The sequence below is a fragment of the Haemaphysalis longicornis genome, unplaced genomic scaffold (assembly GCF_048455015.1).
Source record: "Haemaphysalis longicornis isolate Haplotype H1 unplaced genomic scaffold, Haemaphysalis longicornis Haplotype H1 scaffold_8, whole genome shotgun sequence".
NCBI lineage: Eukaryota > Metazoa > Arthropoda > Arachnida > Ixodida > Ixodidae > Haemaphysalis > Haemaphysalis longicornis.
Genome location: NW_027526445.1, coordinates 167,197,211 through 167,210,293, shown reverse-complemented (window position 1 = coordinate 167,210,293; position 13,083 = coordinate 167,197,211). Strand labels below are relative to the sequence as shown.

The following is a 13,083-nucleotide window of genomic DNA, read 5'->3' as shown; positions in this document are numbered from 1 at the left end:
TGGGGAAGATAGAGTGGAGCAGACCGAAAAAGAATCTGTCACACTGGTCACCTGGGAATGTTCTTCGCCGAGTTTTCGAAGAGCACGCGCGATTCCCAAAAATTCTGCCAAGTATACTGACGTGAAATTTGGAAGACGCAGAGAAAATGCCCATTCATCCGCAGGTGAAAAGATACTGCTCCGTTGTTCGTATTTCAATTTATCACGATAGTACGTCTGTGTGGGTTGAACTGTGTGGCGTTGCGAATGATGTGACGGAAAACTTCGCGAGATCATGTTAGCCGTTTGGAGCGTATCTTGTACGAGTTTGGAACCCGTGCCAGCTGGCTTTATCCACTCACAAAAGCATTTCGATTATTATAAACCACACAAGTTAATAGAAGCGTGGAATTGCACATGCGATACCTTGCATTGCTGCACCAAATTGGGTTTTAGGTTGAGCGTCCGTATACACTTCTACCCCCTCGTCTCATTTGAAAATGTCGTTTCTGAGAGTAAGCGGGGCGGTTATATTTTGCTACCCAGACCCCTCCATACTATGCGCAAGAGAATTGCTTGCTCCACTAAGCTCTGCCGCGTGCATCGACGAAAAAGCGCAAAAAGACATGGACCAAGGTTGAGGGATAAACGAACAAGAATTTTTAAGCGCCGCATAACTTCATTTTATGCCTATTATCGCAGCTTTGTTTTTCCGCGGGAATGTACATGTGTGACTTGGTGGAATCTATGCGACAACGCCTTGAATTTGCTTTTGTAAGCCAAATAGCGCATGTGTAGGGGGAGCATTTGCTTTGTATAACGTAACTCTATGGTGTAACGTATATACGTGTTCAGTATTTAATGAATAAAAAATATGGTGCCAAACCACAACCTATTTCAATTATTGCTATAGCTTCAAATAAATGCATATATGTATCTCGATGCCACCTACCCGCAATGCCCGTGCTCTATGATTTCTTTCGCTGCAGTTCATAGCTGTGGCGTATCCGAAGAAGCTATGCGGTAGAGGTAGCCAGAGTTTTAGCGGTCCGTCCGTTCCGTCGCGTACGTAGCTAGCGTGTTGACCGGGACCCGTCTGGGCACTTCGGCATTCGTCACGGTAGGGGGATTAGCTCCACCGGCCTGCCTTCGCCATGTCCGCGCCTCCTTGCCCTTCCGGCCGCGCAGGCGCAGACCGGTCACCATCAACCCGGCAACAACGTAACGAACGGAACGGACGGACTGCTAAAACAAGCTATCCCGTGCACAGAGCCAGCACGACAGCGCAAAGCAAACCGTGCAAAGCGTTTTTTTTTTTTTCGAAAGAAAGCCCGTTGGCATAAAAATAACCTATTTACAGATGGGAACCCTTCTTCCGGAGGATGGCAAAAAGGGAGCGGTGGTGGGGTCTCCAGAGCCACTGCTGGAGGTCGGGGAGTCTTCCAGGATGGAGGCCTGTGCCTCTAATGTGTCGCTTTCTGGCTGAGCCTGGTGAAGGACACGCCCATATTAGATGATCGGCATCAGCTTGTTCGGCGGGTTCTGCGGTTTTCAATAAATAAAAGGCTGCCTCGGGCCCCGCACGGGCATGAGATGAAAAGAAAAAGCGCTCACTGGACCCAGAGCAAACGAAGAAAAAAAAAATAGTGTATCCAAAGTAGCTCTTCTTTTTTTCCACTGGGATCGCTGGACTAGGAAGGAAAAAAAAAGGCAGGTCTCACCGAGATTTGAACTCGGATCGCTGGATTCAGAGTCCAGAGTGCTAACCATTACACCATGAGACCGAACACATTCCGACGCCGGGAATCGAACCCGGGCCTCCTGGGTGAGAGCCAGGTATCCTAGCCACTAGACCACGCCGGAACGGGTGCCGGGCAACCAACGGACGCACCATGGTCATGCACTAGCACATTGGCTTTTCTAGGGTTAGATCGGAATTGTAGAAACACTGGTGCAATGCATAAATGTTGGATCAAATGAAGCCGGTGGCTTTATTTTTTCTAAGGTGTTCGGCGAGGCATCACGGAGACGGTTCTTTTAAGACTTTTTTTTTAGGGGGGGGGGGGGGGGCGGGCGAGAGTTGGCGTAAGCTACAAATTTAAGCGCGAATTTTAGTTTAGAACGAGTTCATGCTGCGGTTTTCAGTCCATGCTGCGCTCCCTGTGGGAAAGCCATCTGGTAACGTATTCTTAGGCCGGGCTCATACCGGTGCCGCAACTGTCGTAATAACTTTAAAGAATGGCGTCATTTCACGTCTCAGCAAACCGAACTGCCTGACACGCTGTTTTTTGGCGTCCATAGATCATGATAGGGCTTTTGCGTCGGTATATATAGTCTGAATATAACCTTACTGCGCTGGCGCAGCCCCTAACTTGGAATGCGGATTATATACTTAACACCATGCGCACCATTGTTCGTATTTCAATTTATCACAATAAAGCCAATACCTTCTAGACGGTGTTGCTACAGCGGCGTTACTTCTTACAGGACCAGTAACCCTTTAACACCTTTTTTAACTATTTTCGAAATCTTAAATGCTTGCAGAACGTAGTCAACCAACACATCCAGTACTAGTTTAAGGGTTTCGCGAAGTAAGTCACCCGAAAAGTACTGCTCTATGCCTGTCGAATAACTTATGAACTAGCGCAAAATATTTTTCTATCTTTTTCAGTTTGGGCGTTAGTTGACCGCTGGAATGGCGCCATTCAAAATAGCCTTGGCTAACATTGTATAATGATATGTTCATTTGTATTTTGTTTTGTCACGACTTACGCCTTAGCTAAAATTGTATACTAAGCCAACCTGATATATTCGTTTATACCTTATCACGCATTAGCTACAATTGTATATTTAGAAGCCATTTTTACTGCTTTTGTCATTCTTTTTTTTTTTGTATTTAACCACTCCCCTCTCCAATGCCTTATGGCCTTGAGGGTACTGTAAATAAATAAATAAATTACAGCGATGTAGTGGCTTGGCCCGCTTTCTTTCAGCTGCAGCAATGAACGCGTTCGATAGCCACTTTAAAAACAAAGCCACAAAAGCGAAGCAGAAACTAAAGGCGTATCTTCTGCGACGAGCACATCACGCAGTGCCACTCCGCGCAGGCGATAACTGTAGCTTTTGCAGTGCTTCCAGATGCGAAGGAAAGAGTGAAAGCGTTTATCGGAAGTGTTGCATAGTCGCTTTAAGTCACTGTGCAACATCAAACCGTTACAAAGGAGGCTAAACATCATCATCATTATTTGTTTGCTGTTTTTTTGCGTAGAGTTTTCACATTATTATACAAAACTTTCGATTTTTGGTTAGTCCTCAGCCTGCCCGGACGCCTCTCACTTTGAACAGAGAATATTCTCGTGAAAACCTTTATTCACAAACAGGAAAAGTATGTGTGGATAAGAGGAAAGGGGAAGGTAGGTTGAGTTGAAATTGTTAGGGACTGAATTATCGGCCCTGCGGAGGATTTATTTATATTCCTTCGGCGGTCCGCGTAGACTTCCGTAGGACTCAAAACGTTTAGTAGCTCCGTTGCACATCTGAGACCACTTCTGATGGCGAGCTACAGCGAGTAAAGTATGTGTTGAGTTATAATTCTATGGTACAAGCTGATGTGGAGTTGTAAATATTCATTTTTAATACGCGCAGCTTTCTTTAACGCTTGTGAAAATTTCTTCTGAAAAGCCCTCATTTGTGAAGGTGAGCTCATTAGTGAAGCATGATCGAGTGAAGCGTCATCCTCATCCTATCAACGGTTCTCTTACAGATTCCGTGCAAGATAATTTTGAGGTGACTGCAATAAATGAGCAAAACAAAAATCACGTTTGATTGCTGTTGAGCTATTCAAGTTCGTACGCACATCTCCTGTGAACGCATGTGTGGCATGGCAAAATCGTACAGCTTAGTTCTTACCTCTCTCTCAGGAGCCAAATTCATGGAATGTGAAGTTAGCACACAGGTCTAAATGCATATTTGTCAAGCGAAAGTTCGACTGCTGATCTTTACAAACTAAAATGAAATGCATATTTCACTCTTCGTTCATTCAATCATATATTTATTTCTATGTAGTGCATATTTTGTTCTATCGAACTCCGAACCCACGGATCATCTTTGCAAACTTAAACCTTGCAGTTGCCATGAGAACAAAGCTGAAAAATACACATCATATTTCTCTTTTGTGAAGTAATCATGTACACTGATGCCATCTTGGCGCTCAATTAGACGATGCGCGTATACATACGCTATGAAGCGCCGGAATAAACCCTGGCCCGGAGCAGTCCTTTGCAAAACAGTCATGCTTTTTTTTTTCACAGTTAAAATTCAGTTGTCAATCGAAGGGCTACCCTGACTTGGGTGCCCCCCTTTCCCCCTCCACTGTAGGAAAACTCACCCCCTCCCTCATTGCTTAAATAAAAAAAAATGAAGGAAGCTCACACTAACGGGTAAGACTTGAAGGTAGCAAAGCTAGCTGAACGCAACCTCCACGACCATCACGAGAGAGATAGATAGATAGATAGATAGATAGATAGATAGATAGATAGATAGATAGATAGATAGATAGATAGATAGAGAGAGAGAGAGAGAGAGTGAGAGAGAGATGAGAGAGAGAGAGAGAGAGAGAGAGAGAGAGAGAGAGAGAGAGAGAGAGAGAGAGAGAGAGAGAGAGAGAGAGAGAGAGAGAGAGAGAGAGAGAGAGAGAGAGAGAGAGAGAGAGAGAGAGAACTTTTATTGAACCGAGCTACTACGATGTCTTCTTAGACGCCGTCGATGGAAGTGGTTCCCTCTTCACGGGACCCATATTCTTCTCTAGCCGCCTGGCCCCTGGAGATCAGGACGAGCTGGTCTTACAGGGCGGGGCTGGTTAGCAAGGTCTCCCATCGCTCGGTAATGGTGGATGATGACGAATGTCCACGATTTCAGCCAATTTGCTTCTTCTTCGCTGCCGCAACGACCTTTACTCCATCATTGTTGCTATATGTGTGAGGCTGAGCTTCCTTCCTTCACCTTCTTTTTTCTCTCTCTTTACACCGGTTCGGTGGTCGATCAAGCGCTACCCTGGATAGACCGCAGTATGCCCACTTGAAATTTAATAGGAATCCATCGTTCTTCCTTTCCCGCCAGTGTGAAGTGTATCTTACAGCTATGAGATGTCGCCGTCCTAAATTAATCTTGTCCTTGAGCAGGTCGATACATAGATTGGCATGAAAAGGCGATTACCCGACTTGCAACCAGCCTGAGCTAGAGTCCCTAGAGTATTAATTCTTTTAATTCCTCTGCTTCTTTAAAAAAAAAAAGAACTGATACCACTGCCCCATTCGAACGCCTTGGTTTTCAGATAACTGCTGTATACTTCGAAAGCCTCAGCGATGCAAAGATGTTTTACATACGATTTCATCTCGGCCACCGGAAGATTTATTTGTTTATTCGTGTTTGTCGTTATGTTCGTGCTTGTCGTTATGCTATTCGTGCTTGTCGTTATCCTGCTTCTTCTATGATTTACACTGATGCATCTCAAAATGGCGAGAAAGCAGGAATAGGCGTTTTTTCACAATCTCTACCATCGTCCCAGAGAAAAGCGTTGGTTGCCTTGTTTGACTATTTACGCGGCATCGGCGTCGCAGAGACAATTTAGAACTTTACCTGTGAGATCGTGTGAACTTTTACCTCACCACGCAAAGCTTCGTGTTTACTTTTTCTTTTAATCTCTTCTTTTTTTCCCCTTTCTTCTGCCGTATACTTCTTTTAGGGCATTTACTCCCTTCTCCCGATCACCGCAGAGTAGCATGTAGGCGGAAACATGCCGGCAAACCTCTCTGCTTTCATCTAATAAAGAGCTCTCTCTCTCTCTCTCTCTCTCTCTCTCTCTCTCTCTCTCTCTCTCTCTCTCTCTAGAGCTCTAGAGCTCTCTCTCTCTCTCTCTCTCTCCCTATCTCTCTCTCTCTCCCCATATATCTCTCTCTCTCTCTTACAATCTCTAGATTGGAGTTATTCGCTACGAATCCCGGACTCTACACCCATTTTTATGCCAAAATTTTTAGCAATTGCTCTCGCCCTATGTAAAGTACCGCAGCATGTATCAGAAGTCATCATACTATCCGATGCGATGTCAGTTATATCGGCATTAACTTCCTCTTCCGATTCTCATTTGTACCGCTCATTACTGTTTTTTGTTCTAAGGCAAGTGAAGGAGATACGTTTGGCTTGGGTCCCTGGCCATACGGACGTCAGGGGGAACGAATAGCGGATCATTTAGAATCTGGCTGTGACAGCTCCCATTCAGTTCGGCATAGCCAATCTGGCTCTTTTTTAATCTTCAAGATTACGAAGTTATTGGCATTTAGACGCCACTCGTTCAGACGCACTCCTATCCTTTCAAGAGTATCAGCACTCAAATTTCGGGTGGAATGTTCATTTTTGTGGTTCTCGGTAATGCGAAGTGACCTTCATCGAGCTGCGCTGCAGGATTCCAAGACTAAATTTTTTCGAACAGGGCTTTCACCTACGGAAGAGTGTGAGTGGTGCCAAATCCCTGAAACAATCGAAAATTTTTTTGTCTCGCTTGTCGCCGCTTCTCTGCAGCTAGACAGCTGTTTTTGAAGGACCCAATGGAGCGTTTGGGGTTGACTTTATCGGTTCCATTTATAATATCTATTGACGCAATCAATTTTGGGTATGCAAAAAGGGATATATAAAATTCTATTCAAGCTTTTCTTTCTGCTCCAGGTCGCTCGAATTGCTTAAGGGTAAGAATTGAAGGGTAATTCGGGTTTTAATCATAACGAAGTTTCATTTTACGGCCTCATTCTTTCCGGTAATAAATTAATATTTTGATGTCGTCGCGAATTTCAGCAATTGAATTAGCCCTGGCCAATCACCACTTGTGGGTACGTGCCAAAAACTTTGAGGGTGTCATCATCATCGTCACCATAATCATCATCATTGCCACCGCCGCCATCGAGGACAATGACGAGAATGTAGTAACAACAAAAGCAGCCGTCAAAGACTTGTGGCTGGCGACCTCGTGAAAATCGTTCGACAGTCCCCAAACAACCAGGGCTGTCTCCTAGTCTACAATATTCCTTCTACGAAATCCCCGGACATCTCGAGCCAAGCAGCTAACGAAAGTGGCTGGAGCGAACTGTCCACCTAGAACAACGGTTCCCCAAACAACCTCTTAGCCTGCAGTTCTGCTTCCAGTGCACGACCGGACAATTTAAACCAAGCATCCCACGAAAGGGGCAGGGCCGCACTGGTCACCAAGAACGACCTGGCCAGCTTTATGGACGGCAGTGCGAATTTTTTTACTTGTATTTTACGACGTGGCACCTTCCGAAGGAATTATTAAGGCTGTTCAGTTGCAATTCGTTCCCGAGGAGGCCAATTGAGAGAGACCAGTATAGATAAGGAGCCCTACGCCACCGAGAGTGTCCGACCTTCCAATCCACGCAAGGGAAGTTACATGCGTACAGCTTGATAAACAGCAGTACCGCAGTCATGGCGAGCAGCCCTCAAAAGACGATAGCATAGTGTATCCGGGGGTTTCGGTTTCGGTTTTGCTGTCAGTGATTCTACCGCTAGGGGGCTAACCTGTGACGTCAGTCAGTGTATATATGTGACGTGAACCGGAATAAAGGTCTCTTTAAACTCTATGGTCTCTTTGGCTTGACTCTTCAACTCTAGCGCACGTCTCCTGCTTCGCCCCTTCACCACACAGATCCTACGGATATTGTTAGTTCTAATGTTGTCGCCGAGTCGAGGAATTCTGAGCAATGCTCCAAAGTGACGTTTCGGTGCCCTTCGACGACAATTTGATTCGAACAAGATAAGCGGGGCATTTTTACCGCGGAAACGGGTCATCTAGACCGCGGAAAGGATCACCATTTATGGAGCTCACAAAAAATAGCGTCAACGTCGAACGAACGAGACGCGACGACAATGCCGACGACATCGCGAGCAGCCTTTTCAGCGGCAAAGATATGTCTATACGCGACGCTGACAAAGCGCATATTTCAGCTGCCCTCCTTGTGTCCGTGCCCGAAAGCTCCCTAAAGAGGAGGCTGTGAAACCTGAGTGCTCGAACACAGAGATAGCAATCTTCGGTGACGTTAGACAGGCAGGAGAAGCGACCTCCAGCCAGCGACAGCCAGCCGCCGTCGTCTCAGACCGACCGCCCGACTCTGCCAAGGGATTTGATGAGGACGCACCGGGCGCGTGCGGCTTGCGAAGGGAAATGCACCTCATGGAGACAAACCACGAACAGCCCACCAGCGACACGGGATCTAAGCTGAGGGTGACAAGCTCGCCGAGACCAAGGCCTTTGAGTTGCTTCAGCGCGAAATCCTCTCGTAGACGAAACAACGGCCCTGCTGGGATGCGCAGATCCATGCAGAAGGTATACACGCATACTCGGCCATCCCGACTGTAAATGAGCCTGAAATGGCGCAGGCCGCGATTTCACGATGACTGCAGAATGAAGCTCGACCCGAGATCCATGGCACCCACATGCTGACGCACGACTCCTCCGCCCAAACATGTGAGCCTCGCCGAGCCTGGACCGAGCGTGTACGCGGACAACGCTTGACGCTGCGCCATCGTCGTTTGAGAGAGACCACCCAGGGCACCAGAAGCCTGTGATACCGCCATGGTACTTCCCACGATCGCTGCTACCCTCATATCCGTCGTAACTAAGATGCCAAGTCGTGTGTTAACCTCCGCGACGCCGGAGCCACGCGCTCAAGTGTCTCGGGAAGCTTTGAGTTATCTTCGTGATGTTCTTTTCCCCGGGGCTTCTCCTCCAATCCGCAGCAGCGCTGAGGATCTGACCTCGGGTATCCTCTACCGACAAACTCAGCTTCCGATACAAAAACTGTACATTTATTTACTGCCCGGCGGGCGGCTAAGACACAATGCTCGGGCGGAGCCTGAAGACGACGGGCCGAGCTCTCCTGCGCCCGGACCGCGTCTCCCTGTCTTCATTTTCTATTCCTCTTGCCGCTGAGGGCCGAGGAAGAAGGAAAAGCCAGTCCTCTTCGCCCATGTGGGGGCGGTTAAGTTATCTGGTGCGAGCAGGCGCGGCCTTCCTCGGAATGCGCGGCGTTTCAAGGCGCCGCGCGACACGTGCGCTTCATTTCTGTACTGCTCGTCCCAGGGCCCGCGCCAGTTGGTGCATAGAAGCTCCCGACACTTTGGATCTGTTTTGTGCTGCTACTGCGAGTAAGCAATATGGCAGCGCACCTATTATTGTCCTATGAGACCAATGCAACTGTTAAGTGACCCTTTCCAGCTCCTTCCATACCCAACTGCTCACTTTATAAAGCATATCGAAAGCCTATTAATGGCGCATACGAAGGGATTTTCTTCTCTATTTTTCGAGGGGTTGGAGAAAAGGTTGACGACATGGCCAGAGGGGCGGACGACATGCACTGTATGTACGTTCGTTGTAAGCTTATCTTGCGCGGCGAAAGTGTGACACTTCGAGCGTAACAGACGAATATACGGGTTTTCTTGTTGAGACCACATTGAAATGCTTATATGCATATCAAATTTAGAAATATTTCACGTGCACGTGCTCCAGCAAGCTGCGAAGTCTCAAGTCCCTGGTCAGCTCCAAGTAAGGAACATGGACGCTAACGGCGAAATTTAGCGTTATAACGATTGCGGAACACTGATACGAGCTGTCGGATTTGTGGCATGGCCGTTCTGGGCAAGCCAAATGACTGCGGTTGTGGCGCCGACAGAGCGGTGCAGAGAAATCCCGGAGGGGTCCCGGCGCAGTAGAGAGGTCTGGGCGCCGCGCCACCCTATTTTTAGAGCGCGCCTGCGCAGGTGATACCTGTCGGTACAGCCGCACCCCTGGCAGCCAATAGAGATCCTTCAAATCCAGAATTGCGCACCTCGTTGCACCGTCTTACGGCTGCAGCTCGCCGCCATGAGAAGTCTATATCTCGGCAACGGTGGCTGGACTGGTGTGCCTCACTAGGGCCATCCTCTACCACTGCGTCTATCTGACGCACTTTTTGCCGTATGGAGCTCGGTGGACGTCCCCAAGAACCGGCTGCCAATGCGTGCCTCGCGTCTGGACAGACCCCGCGCCAGTTTGCTCCTCAAGTGGCCAAGGAGTTCTTCCCAAAGTACGACCAAGCTCCACCACCATTTGCCTGCTCATCTACTCTGCCCCCAGAGGCTGGTTCGCCTCCCAGTCAGGAAGAGCTTGACGGGATTTAGGCACAATTCACCATGGTTGAGTTTCTGGCGGCAATAGACAAGGCGAAGTTACGCACAGCACCAGGCCCAGACGGTGTGCCATACGAAGAGTTCAAGAACGATCCAAGTCTACAGTGGCTACTCGACTGGCTGAACGCTATCTGGACCTCTGGTGACGTTCCGGTCGCCTTGAATCACGCCGAAGTAGTGCCAATACCAAAACCTGGGAAGCCTCCTGGCCATCTGAGTAATCTTCGCCCAATCGCACTAACATCGACCGTCTGTAAGATCCTTGAACGGATGCTAGCCACGCGCCTTACATGGTGGCTAGAACGATACGGATGGTACCACCCGGCTCAGATCGGGTTTCGTATACGCATCTGGGCACAGCTAGACCAACTCTCATCTAGGGTGCTCTTAGGTGGCAGATCGAACAAAATCCGCACGATCCTTGCTATGGACGTCCAAAAGGCCTATGACAACGTGGGCCACGCTGCAATAATCAGTATTCTACAGTGGCTCCTCCTTCCACCAGCAGTATGCCGTTTCGTAGCGTCTTCAGATCCGCTATTTCTCCATCCGCATTGGAAACGAACGCGTGGGACACTTCGTTTCGGAGCGAGGCATGCCTCAAGGCTCTGTGCTGTCCCCAGTGCTATTTAACGGGGCCATGCTGCCTTTGACATAGAAGCTGGCTGAAATACGGGAAATTCTGCCTCGTATATGCAGACGATGTGACTGTGTGGTCTGTGCACAATCAACTGCACCGGCAACAGGCAGGTCTACAGACTGCCTTGAACATTACTTCATGGTGGTGCTCAATGATTGGATTGAATCTATCCCCTTCAAAGACTACATACATGTCAGTCACCAATCGTAGGGGCCGACGCCGGTTGCCGCAGACACCAATATGCCTGTCCTTGAATGCGGAACCCCTGGATACCGCTGCTCATATTCGTGTATTGGGGTTAGAAATAAGCGCAGCAGGTTCGGCAGCTTCATGGGTCCGTTGCACTCGACAAAAAGCTGCCAGCATGCTTCTCTTGTTCCGCCGCATCGGCCAGAAGTAGGTGGGTGCCTGCTCTCGAGTATTGCATGTATTAGTGCGGGCAGTCTTTTATAAAGTGGCTCTACTACTACTACTACTTTCAGCCTCGTATCGTCTACCAAGACCAGTTCCAGCATTTCACTTTGCGTGACTGGGATAGTTTGGAAACCGCAAACAGGGAAGCAATGCGAGTGATCACTGGCCTTCCTCGCATGACCTGCATTCCGATCCTGCAAGCTGAGGCACAGCTTAACACATTGGACGAACTTGTACACCAGCGTCGATCGGCACGTCTTCTAAAAACTAAATTGATTCCTGCCGCCGCCGCACTAGCGCACTACTATGACCCCGCATCACCTCTGATACCGCGTCCAGCTGATTCACCGCCATGGCACCGCCCACAGGCCACCGACAATTGGCCTCTTGGGCGTATAAAAAGTATTCGCCCAGGGCACCAGACCAACCCACCCCTCCCTATTAACACACCAGATGGCCTGCAGGCCCATGTGGATGCAGGAGGGGACAATGGCATCATCCACACGAGCCTAGTTTGCCCTGCTATGCCGTCTGTAAACCAGACATGCAGTTATGTTACAGAGGCACCACATTCGTCGGTTTTGGCAGAGCTCGTCACCATCCGTGACGGCTTGTGTGCCTATAGCCCCTTGCCTATGAGTGGACCCAACGTCTTGCCTGATCATCTATACCGATTCAACACAGGCTACTCGCGAGATACGGCGTGTATACAGCACACTGGGCATTACAAGCGACGTGCACCGGATACTGCAATCGTTCCCGTGCCCTGTCCGCATCCTCTGGACCCGCCGTAGCACGCCCACCCACGTCGAGGCCGACTTGGTGCTCATCCTCCGCAAGTTATGTTCCCGCTCCCACTTCTGCAGCTGCCCCTGCAGGACGCTCTTCTAATCAAGAAAGAGTCTCTTCGGCGCTCCACGCGTGCCCTTCTTCCTCCGCGTGGGACTTACCTTCCTGGCGGCTTAACCCGCCGTGAGGAGGTCACGCTCCGGAGAATTTGCCTGGGCGTTGCACTCACGCCTGCTGTTCGTGCAACATGGACTTCTGGCCTTGAGGTTACCTATGCGACCTGCCCCTACTGCCCTGTTTCCGCTGCGGAGGCGACATTAGATTACCTCCTGGGGACATGTCCAGGACTCCAACCAGCCCGAATCCGGCACATGGTAGCCCCAGGACACCGACCAGGCCGCCCGCCCAATATTCGTCGGTAGACGCATGGTCCTCTCTACAGGCAGCTCTTGGACTTTCTTGCTGAAACTGGCCTATACGGCATTCTGTAGTCCATGAAGCCACTTGCCTCCCGCCACTTTCGTTTTTTTTTTTTTCAATTCCTCTGATGCCCTGGGGCAAAATGGCGCAATTAAAAAAAACAGTACCAATGGGCAACGGAAGTTGGAAGCAATCAATTGGTCTGGCAGATACATGATAACAGTGGTCGTATTAGTAACTGCGGCAGACATTCGCCATGCGATGAACGCAATAGTAAGGTCCAAAGGGCCGAAGCGGCCATGGTAGCCATCGGAGTACGAAGGGCGTAGTACGCCACTCAAGCCCCACGCGGCTTTGGCAGACCAGACTTTTTGTGTTGTTTCAGTGGGTATCTCCGGCCCGGGCGTTCAGATCGCCTTGGTGGAACGAGCTGCCATCGTCGCCGCCGACCTCCAACCAGCGGCCACCACGCTTCCATATAACCCCGGTCGCTCAATAAAAGTTTTTTTTCTCTCTCTCTTACGAATCAAACTATCTCGTCATCACCAAAATGATGAAGTGGTCCATCAGTAGGAGAGCATGCACTACTACACCAGGTGATGATTGCTTCT

General features: G+C 49.1%; 2 non-coding genes across 2 annotated transcripts; both read right to left on the bottom strand.

Annotated features, from left to right (window-relative positions):
- Positions 1-1,691: 1,691 nt before the first annotated feature.
- On the bottom strand, positions 1,692-1,763 carry Trnaq-cug (transfer RNA glutamine (anticodon CUG)). The gene has a single exon. It is a non-coding gene; the product is annotated as a tRNA-Gln (tRNA).
- Positions 1,764-1,770: 7 nt separating this feature from the next.
- On the bottom strand, positions 1,771-1,842 carry Trnae-cuc (transfer RNA glutamic acid (anticodon CUC)). The gene has a single exon. It is a non-coding gene; the product is annotated as a tRNA-Glu (tRNA).
- Positions 1,843-13,083: the final 11,241 nt, after the last annotated feature.